Genomic DNA, 11,500 nt, shown 5'->3' with positions numbered 1-11,500 from the left:
CTTTTTCCATGTTTTTCCTTAAAGTTAAAAGCTTGCTTTTCCACTTGTAGTGCTTTTATCCCGGTCTTTATCTCCCATCGGTTAACACACACACACACACTTTAGGAAAAATCATGACGAATCTGATCCCTCTCAGATTCTGGCAAGTTTCATCCTCTTTTATGGGGTCAATCCATGAATTTTCCGAATTCAAGATCACAACATTAATAACTTTATTAATAAAAATAACCATCCACATAATCATGTTTATCACCTACTAGCATATGTGTTTGAAGCTATTACATAATAATTCAAGTTCTTGAAAATGGGAGGTGTTACATCATCCCCCCCTTAAACTTAACATCGTCCTTGGTGTTATAATTCAACAGAAAATAACTCAGGGTATGCGGCCCTTATGACCTCTTCTTTTTCCCAAGTCACCTCCTCAGGAGTAAAGTGTCGCCATCGCACTTTAACCTGAGATATGACCCGATTACACAGTACTGTTTCCCTCCATTCCAGAACAAGGAGTGGTTCGGCAAGAAATCTCCTTCAGGTTCCACCTGTAGAAGATGCCAATCAATTACGTGAGAACTATCATGCACATATTTTTTTAATAGTGACACATGAAATACATTATGTACTTTAATATGAGCAGGTAGAGCTAATTGATATGCTACTAGACCTATTCGATCCAACACTTTGAATGGTCCACAGTACCGCGGTGCTAATTTAGCACAGCTGCCAGTACTCAAGGTACTCTTACGAGGCCTGATCCTCAAGTACACATGTTCCCCAATTTGAAATTCCTTAAAAACTCTTTTTTTATCTGCATAACTTTTTTTCTTCTGTCTTGAGCAATCCTAATATTTATTTATTTATTTATTTTACTTTATTATTTATTTATTTTATTTTTATTTTTATTTATTTTATTTATTTTTATTTATTTTATTTATTTATTTTTATTTTTTTCCGAATTCTTCTCACTATCTCTTCCATTTCACCCAAGAGTTTAGGCCCAAGGATCAACCGATCCTCTAGCTGACTCCAACTGAGAGGGGTATGGCATTTCCTGCCATATAGAGCCTCAAAGGGGCTCATCTTAATGGAAGCTTGGTAACTGTTGTTATAGGCAAACTCGGCCAAATGTAAGTAGTCTTCCCATTTTGTGGGTCTATCCATCACATACATTTGAAGAAGGTCCTCCAAGACCTGATTTGTTATTTCTATTTGCCCATTCGTCTGTGTGTGGTATGTTATTCTGAAGTTCAATTTAGTACCAAAATTCCCAAACAACGACTTCCAGAATTTTCAAGTAAACTTGGCAACCCGATCTGATACGATCATTTTCTGTATACCATCTAATCTGAAAATATCTTTCATGAAGATATTTGTTATTTGTGTCGTTCCAAAGGTGGATTGTACACGAATGAAGTGGGCTGCTTTTGTCAATATATCTACTACCACCATTAGGGAATCATGTTGATACTGATTTTTTGGTAATCCAGTTATGAAATCCATGGAAATCATTTCCTACTTCCATTCTAGAACAGGTAGTGGATTCAACTGACTTGCTGGATGCTGATGTTCTATTTTTACTTGTTGACACTACAGGCACTTCGCCAAATAATCAGCTACTTCCTTTTTCATTCCAACCCAGAAAAATTGTTTTCGTAATGCAGTTATCATTTTCTGGTATCCTGGGTGGCCTACATATGGCTCTTTATGTTGTTCATCAAATATTAATTGTTTGAGAGGGGTACTATTTGGAATAACCCATCTACCTTGGTAGGTGATTAATCCTTTAGAATTGATCACATACCTTGATGTCTTACCTTGCTGTATCTTCTTGTACAATTCTTGGTATTGGGGGTCATGTTGTCCTTCTAATCTCACATGTTCCTCAAAATACGTTTTTACACTTACTCCCATGTGTGCAACAGTAGCATGGGCATGCCGACTTAACGCATCAACAATCTTATTCTCCTTTCCTTTAATATGTTTGATTTCAAATTCAAATTCGCTGAGGAAGGCTAGCCATCTTGCCTGTCTCGCATTCAAGTTGGATTGACTAAAAAAATATTTAAGGCTGATGTGGTCGGTCATTAAAACAAACTTTTTACCCAACAAATAATGTCTCCACATTCTTAACGCATGAATTACTATAGCCAACTCCAGATCATACACAACATAATTTTGCTCGTGTTTTTTCAATTTCTGGGATTCATAGGCTATCACAACATTGTTTTGTAGTAACACCCCTCCTAATCCCTCAAGGCACGCATCTGTGCATACTACAAATTCTTGTTCTGGATTTGCTATCCGTAATATAGGAGCTGTGGTAAGCATTTTTTTAAGTTTATTGAAACTTTCTTGACACTTTTCAGTCCATTCAAACTTCGTTCCCTTTTTCTGTAATGAGGTGATGGGGTATGCCAATCTGGAAAAGTTCTTCACAAATCTGTGATAATATCCTGCAATCCCCATAAAAGAACGAACTACAGACACATCCCTTGGTACTGGCCATTCCAAAATGGTTGTAATCTTCTCGGGGTCCACTACTAATCCTTCTTTAGATATGACATGTCCCAAGTATTGTATCTTGGTTTGGAAAAATTCGCAATTGTTGCTTTTTGCGTATAGTTTATTTTCCCTTAAGGTTTGTAGGACCATCCTTAAATGTTCTCGATGCTCCTCCTCGTTCTTGGAGTATACCTAGGTTAAGAAAGAGGTATACAAGTCATACACATATACTTTGTAACTGCATTATTCCAATTTCTAATGCTAGGTCCCCAATCTCGAGATTCCTATTTAATTTAATGTTGCCAATTCGATAATGAGCGTTCAAATCTTTGCTTGATAGCTACTACCTTACGCGACTACCTTACATTAAATTCTGGGATGTAACTTTAGGGACACTTGGCGTTTGTCCTTAGTGTACAACAATAGGGTGGATCTATCCCATATCTACGGTTCCCGCTATATCCATGCAGTCACCATGCCACATGTTACTTTCCCTTGCTGTAACAGGAGGGTACATTGTCCATTCGTCCCATGGCACACATTTCAACCCTTGCATAGATCGATGAGGGATCTAATGCTCCAGATGTGTTATGGTCAATCTACGGCTTAGGATTTTCTCGCCAAAGCTACCCTCTTTACCTAACCCTTCCCATCGGCTCTGTTATTCGTTCCTTAGCCCATAGAACCGAAATGGACAGGAGGGTTTTCTGTTTTCTACAGTTGTGGTGATATCCTTCTCTACTCAGAGAATGAAACACCTACACCTCCTTTGTCTACCCTTGGCATACATGAAGAAGGTCTGCCCTGCAACGATTCGGTGTACAGCTACCCCGACAATTTAGGTAGAGGTCTACTCGCAACAACTTGGTGGATGACTACCCATGCAATACAGGTAATATTTCAAATCTCATCAATGTTATCATCTCTGTTTGATTTTTATTTGTTTATTTTTGCTTGTATAAGTTTCCTCTGTTTTTGGCTAACATCTTTTTGTTTTCTATTGTTTGATAGAGGAATACCCTGAATTCCTCGACATTCCGCTTCCATCTAAAATGGGCGCTTCTTCAACTTCTGTGAGTCCTAGCCTGGGTAGTGCAAATCTATTCTTCCATTCTTTTATTCGTTCTCTTTATATATATATATATATATATATAATCCCTTAATCTACCATACTAATTATCTTAACAGTTTCCATTCAACCATGATTGCAGAGCGGAGATTGTATTGTATGACTTCACAGGTAATCTCTATTCTGGCGGTTTCAATTCCTTTGTAGTGTTGTTATGTTTTAATCGTGAACTAGTCTATTTTCGATACATTATTGATACGAGTAAATGTTCCTATCACAAGTACCACCAACCCAGAAATCTGAAGCATGATTTCACAGTTTTTCAACATGTAACTTGTGAGGGTTTCTCACTGAACAGGTTGGTGACTTTTGCGAAACTAGTTCTGCTACTTGTGATTTTATTTTCTATCACTTCCGTTCTACGATCTGCAAAGATTGAAATGGCTACGACTTAAAGAAGCCAATTAGGCTCTGAGGCTTCCAGATTTGTCTGAGTGCGACTCTTTCTATGGTCTTTTGTTGTTTCTGATGTTCTAGATGAATGATTCTACGACTAGGCCGTATGTACAGAACTTCTAAAGGGCGCGGAGATTGTTTTCGGTCTATCCCTGACACACACACACACACACACACACACATATATATTTTTAATTTAAGTTTACAATTCTCTCAGAATGATCAAATGTTGTACGAATTCTTACTAGTCATAAAAAGGGGCTTTTCTCCCTTAGTTTGTGATAATTTAATGTGTTCATTTGTAGCTTTCCAAATTTCTAGTTTAAATAGAGGGATCGAAAGACTTGCATGTACAACATTTCATTTGATTGTAAATGTAGACATTATATGAATCAAGAAATATCTCATCCTATCGCTATTTTGGTTTCTGGTCTAATTTGTTTACGAGATACTTTGATAGTTATAGAAATTACATACCTATGTGGTTATTATAAATGCAATCTATCAATTATTTGGGTTGTCTAATTTTACGATAAACTACATCTTTTGATGGTTATCCATAGATCTCTAAACTCTTTTGCGATACAGTTGCAATTGCTGTAGTCTCTCCATAGGAGTATTTTTTTTTCTTGGATAGAAATCCCCATCTGAGGTGTTAGTGCCTACATCTACCTCGAGCTGAAAAAAGGTAGGATCTAGGGTAACATCAAACCACGCTTAACCTGGTAGCTAGCCCTACCAGGTCGGGAGAGGGCTCTCTCCTTGTCAATCTAAAAAAAAAATGGCCAATGAAAGCTTGAGATGACTGATTTTAGGCTAGGTATGTGTACAAAGGTGTTTGATTGAATTTGATGATGTTTTGTTGGCTCAAATGTGAAAGGCAGATTTGGGTCCAGGGAATGAGGCTCAGTTTTGCAGAGATCTCTATGGGGCAAGGTAGGCAAGTGATTTGGTACTTCAAATTGAGTGAGATGGAGAGCTTTTAGACAGGTGAGGAGTTGAAAAGGGCATGAAAAACTTAGGGATCCTTTTCAAACAGCTGAAAACATAGATAACTAAACAAACCCTAGGTAGAGCACTGCACTTTCAATGTATTCTACCTTTATCCTTGTTTGATTTAGTTAAGATGAAGAAAAGAGAGATAATGGCATACATAAAACACATGTAAACTTACAATTACAGAAGAAAACACAATACCAAAGCAAGATGCCACATGAATCCCATAAAGTGCTGCAAACCCTGGTCTATTCCTTTGCCAAACTGTTGAAATGAGTATACAATGAAGCTCCAAGCTTTCCCAAAAGTCCAACCATGCTAATGACTGAAAAATTACAAGATATAGGCAACCAAAAACTAATCCTAGCCTCTAGGGGTCGAGCTCATAAGTTTAGGAGCTGTTCCAACAAAGTCTAAACTGAGAACTAAAAAGTAGGCAGTGGAACAGCTTGCCTCTAAAAACTAGGGAACTGATTCATTCAGTTGCAAACTACCTTTTCATGGATGAATCTACCTCTATGAGTGAAAATTTAGCATAAGTACATCATGATTTTGACAATTAGAAGTAAAAAAAGTCAAATTGTGAAGAAACTAGGCAAAAAACAGAGTTTTTGGCCAAAAATGAGCAAAATTCCTCCAATGCATCGCGCTGATTTCCCTATGCATAGCGCCTTTTTGCAGCTGATTTTGGAGGCCTTCCCGGTGTCCAAATTTTCTCCAAGTGGGCTTGTTGGAAATTTCTGCCTGTCTACTTTCCAGCACAAGTGGAATTTCTGAATTTGGCCTCCATTTGCCCCTCCAAAACTAAGTTCTCCCAACACTGCTTCCTGTGTGTCCAAAAAGGGGCAGAAAGGTCATTTTTGAGGTGTTTTTGACCTTTTTGGAAGCTCAAAACCTGTCAAAATTTCTTGGCCATTTGTAAGCATGCATATTTTTCCATGAAAAATCCAAAAATGCTAAGTTTTCCTCAAAAGGAGGTCCCCATCAAAAGCGCGCGCCAGGTGGCGTGGCGCATCGGGCAGAAAAACCTGTTTTTTAAGCCAAAAATTTCAAAATTGCAAAAAGTGTCCCAAATTTCTTGAAATTTGGGTTGAGTGTCCTTCATCAAGTGCTGTGTTGGGCCAAGGAAGCCTTAGCCAAGATCTGAAGTCTATCTTGCTCTTTTCGCCTCCTTGATGCCTTCTTCAACTTGGCCTTCAAGTTTCTGATTCTTGCCTTGCACACTTTGTTTCTCGCCAAGTAATGATGGGCCATGTGCTTCAACATATTTTTCTCTCTGTTGGCTTTCTCTAGCATCTTTTCCAAGTGGATATTCACCCTCTCAAGCCAAGATTCATGATCAACATTGATTTCTTGTTCAAGTGAGGTGAGCTTGACTTTCCTCCTTTTGGCAGCTTGCCGGTTTTCTCGTATGTTTTGTAGCTCCATGATAGTTTGCTAATCCTCTAGCTGTTTGTTTCTTTTCTCCTGATATTTGATTATCCACTTGGCTCTTTCTAGGTTAAGAGACAAATGCAGAATGTCATCTTGTTGCTCCTGAATGATCTCTCTAAGCTTTGAGCTTTGTGAGCCCAAATCGATGTCATCATCCTAAATAAGAATGAAATCTGTCTCCTGCCCTCCTAAAGGCCCCTCATCATGTAATGGTCGCTTGCCCTTGTCCTGTACCTGCTCTGCTGATGGAGGAAACGAGACCCCTTCCACGCCGGGTGGAGATAATACTCATTTTATTGCTGCAAACAACCTTCTAGTGCCCTTTTGATAAGTGACAAACACTGGCACACTAGTGGTTTATGTCTCATGAATCTCCTGCAAATGTGAAGGTCCTCCTGTCTCATGAAAGACTGCTAGGGGTACTAGAGGACCTGTGAAGACCTCATGTGAAATGAAATCCTCCCATGAGATGTTATATAAACCAAGATGATGCATGACCACAATTTTGATTAGTGCAAAATGATATATATTGTTTAACTGTTGCTGAGGAGGCTTCCTATGCACTAAGGTGGTCATCTTCTCAATGTTTCGGCAAATAAAATAGGGGAGATTCATCATTCTCACCCTAGTGAAGTGCATCAACAATCTGATGTGATAAGAATATAGGCGAGAAAACCGACCCTCACAGCTGAAATATTTAATTATAAGTTTCATCAAGGGAGCATATGTGTCCTTCAGATATCTGAAGGGAAAAACTCTGCTGAGATGCCTCTAATAACCAGCCTTGATGTAAGGCTCATAATGCTCTCTATCAATCTGTTGCCTTTTATTCCACTGCTCACCAACATTTGGAATGCTAGTTGCTTGAGAAATAGTCTCGGGTGTCAAGGAGAATGTCACACCTGCCAAAGTGACTTGACCATTATGAAGATGGAGCACAAACAATCTAGCCAACTCATGATGGTACTGGACTCTCTCTACCATCTCACAGAATTGATAACAATATTGGTGTTGAAAGCATGTGACAGCAAGAGGACATGCCTGCAGCTCGACAAGTGAAGTAGGCTCTTCTCGTATATGTTTACCACCCTTGTGAGGTCTCCTTGGTGTATGCATTTCTCTAGGAGGATCACTAAGTGTCTCCTCATCTCGGTCATAGGAAGGATCAGACTCCATGTTTGCCAATGTTTGAGTTTTCTTGATGAGTATGAAGAGATTTATGGTGTCTTTAGGTTTTTTGCTGTCAAGGATGAGAATGTATGAGGGATTGTGGAGGGAAAGTGTATGAGGGGTTTTGGGAATATTGCTGTCAAGTTTCTGGGGAATAGAAAGGTTTTAGGGACAGTAATTAGACTTTTGGGACAACAATTAGGGTTTGGGAATTTTTACTAGGGTTTGGGATAGTGGGATTTAGGGATTTAGGATTAGTGATTTTAGGGATATGGGTTTTGGGAGTGGGTAGATGAAAATGTAATGAGAGGGAGGGAATGTAAGAGTGAGGGAGTGAAATGGCTAGGAGTGAAATTGGCAGCAAAACATACAATTTGCAAACCCTATGCAACTGTTTTTGGCAAGAAATGCAAAGAGGTAGGGTTTTGATTTTTTCTCATTAAATCACCATAAACACCAAGGTAACTCATTCATTGGTCATGGGAGAAATGTTAACTTACTTGAACACAAGGAGATTGAGCAAATTTTGCAATTTGGAGGAGTTTGTGGGTGAAATCGGGCTTGAAACCCTGTGCGCCGCGCCACAAACCCAGTGCACCGCGCCCACTCAATGCATCGCGCCTGTGTTAATTTTACATTGCGGAGGGTGGCCCAATGTGCCGCGCCAGATGGATGCGCCGCGCCACAAACCCAATGTGCCGCGCCCCTGAAACTTCAAACTTGCTACGATTTTTGCCTCTCTCTCTTCAACACAACCTTTCTCTTGCTCACTCCTTCTCTTTTGGATGCAAATGAGCCTTTTGAACATGACAAATGGTTTATATACAAAAGATTTTAATTTTTCACTTATCAAAAACCCACTTTGTAATGTTTGCATTTGACTTGCTTTTAAACTCTGTTTTTGGGCAGTTTGCTTTATTTTTGCCTTTGATGAACTAAATGCTTTGATTTTTTGTTTGCCTTGTAGGGGATGGAGTTGCTGAAGCTTAGCAAGGTGACCAGGGTTGCCACTGAAGTGATTGCATATGAAAAAACTGAAATTACATCAAATTTATACATAAAAACATAAAATGCTATGTTTTTCCTGATTGCATATGAAAAAACTGAAATTACATCAAATTTATACATAAAAACATAAAATGCTATGTTTTTCCTCAAAAATGCTATGTTTTTCCTGATTGCATATGAAAAAACTGAAATTACATCAAATTTATACATAAAAACATAAAATGCTATGTTTTTCCTCAAAACAGGGTTTTGAGGAAAAATCAATCACTGAGTGAATGATTATGGAAATTATTGTTGCTGAAACTTTAATTTTCCTCCTCATGCGCCTGCTTACCATTATTGAGCATTTTGAAGACCTTATTGAAAAAAACCTAGACCTAATGAGACCTAAAACCCTAAAAATGACTTTTGCAGATGTAAAGACAAAAATTGATTGCAGATGATCTAGATGAATGAAAATAGGCCAGCACATGAGGGAAAACGTATAATAAGCCACTACCGTCAGATGATCCATGACCCTAATGGAATGCAGTTGATTGGGTGAGACACCTAACATGCAATGCAACAAGAGAATTTGATCACTGACGAAGGGATGAAGATACCGACACTAACATTGGCTCCAATGGGAATGGTAGCTCCTTGGAGGTGCCAAGAACTACAGATCTTTGGGAAAGCAGGTAGTGCCTTCGTCCATTGGGTTATGGAGTCAATAACTTCGACAAACCAGAACCAAACTCTTGACTCAAGCCACTGTATGAATCAAGAAATATCTCATCCTATCGCCGTTTTGGTTTCTGGTCTATTTGTTTTCGAGATACTTTGATAGTTATAGAAATTACATACCTATGTGGTTATTATAAATGCAATCTATCAATTATTTGGGTTGTATAATTTTACCATAAACTACATCTTCTGATGGTTATCCATAGATCTCTAAACTCTTCTGCGATACAGTTGTAGTTGTTGTAGTCTCTTCGTAGGAGTATTTTTTTTTCTTGGATAGTAATCCCCATCTAAGGGATGTAGTCTCCTTCAGGAGCACCTACGGGCTCGGAATTGAACATAAATACTATTAAATTTTACCTCCCTTACCTATACCTGACCTCTATATATGACCCTTTCGGTTAACTTACTCCTACGCCATGGTGCATGGAACCACTTTAATATACAGACTCTTACCTCATCAATATGAAGAGCATGCACTCACCATTAAGTATTCCTCCCATAACTTAAATACTCTACAACAGAACTATTTAACATCGTCCACAAAGAATTAATCACATCTTTAAAGTATTTCTACAATAACATAACATGCAACCCTATAATGATAAGAAATATCATTCATAGATAAGTAACCAACATCATGTAGAGGTTATAAAATAATATACATCTTTGCAAATAATAAACTTGACCATCCATGAAGGTTTGGCAACCAACAGTTTGCATCCCTTTACAACTAACAGGAAATTCTTCAATTAATAAAGAATATTCATATATAGAAGATAATCGACTGCTAGCTCACTATTACTGAAATTAACATGAAACTGTACAATTAATAAATAATATTCATCTATTCACAACTAGTGAAATTAACATGAAATTGTACAATTAATGAAGAATATCCATCTAATCAATTGCTAACTCATAATCAATGAAATTAACATGAAACTTTGTACAGATTAAGAACAATGCCTTCAAAAATTAACTAACCCTTAACCTTCATTCTATAAAATGAAACATGCAACTAATATTACATCATTCAAGCACAGTTAGGAATATTCTGACCAATTTTATTGAACTAGGATATCAATGGCTGACTGCGCTAGACCTCCCAACCACGAATCCTCTGATTCTCCCCAAGCTATGACAACTTTCCAGGCATGAGTAACCTCTACTTTGCCTTGATACTGCTTATTTATCATTATCAAGTCCACAGATTTTTTTCTTGGCAGCGTCCTGCCTTCAGGGGTTCTGTTTCCCCTCAGCTTAGGCTTTTTCCATGTTTTCCCTTAAAGCTAAAAGCATGCTTTTCCACTTACAATGCTTTTATTCCCGGTATTTATCTCCCACCGGTTATCATATATATATATATATATATATATATATATATATATATACATATATCCCTCTCAGATTCTGGCAAGTTTCATCCTCATTTTTGGGGTCTGTCCATGAATTTTTCGAATTCAAGATCACAAATTAATAATGTTATTAATAAAATATAACCATTCACATAATCATGTTTATCACCTACTAGCATATGTCTTTGCAGCTATTACATAATAATTCAAGTTCTTGAAAATGGGAGGTGTTACATCATCCCCCCTTAAACTTAACATTGTCCTCGGTGTTATTATTCAACAGAAAATAACTCAGGGTATGCAGCCCTTATGACCTCTTCTTTTTCCCAAGTCACCTCCTCAGGAGTAAAGTGTCGCCACTGCACTTTAACCTGAGATATGACCCGATTACATAGTACGGTTTCCCTTCGTCCCAGAACGTGGAGTGGTTCGGGCAAGAAATATCCTTTGTGTTCCACCTATAGAAGATTCCAATCAATTGCGTGAGAACTATCATGCACATATTTTTTTAACAGTGACACATGAAATACATTATGTACTTTAATATGAACAGGTAGAGCTAATTGATATGCTACTGGACCTTGATCCAAGTGGATATTGGTGGCCACCCATCAATTCCACTTGGACCCCCACCATTTCTTCTTTCAGTTTTTCAGTTTCCTTAATTGTAGCACAATTTCCTATTTTTAGTAGTTTTTCGGGTCGTAAATTTCTGGAGTTGTTTTGAGGCCCTAAACGACGTTTTTTTGGAAATCTACCGCTGTCGATTTTTTTAATCTAAAAC

This window comes from Pinus tabuliformis, chromosome 6 (assembly GCF_031772625.1).
Source record: "Pinus tabuliformis cultivar Carrire ecotype Pingquan chromosome 6, CPIR1, whole genome shotgun sequence".
NCBI lineage: Eukaryota > Viridiplantae > Streptophyta > Pinopsida > Pinales > Pinaceae > Pinus > Pinus tabuliformis.
The sequence above is the reverse complement of the archived record's forward strand: the minus strand, read 5'-3'. Positions refer to the sequence as shown.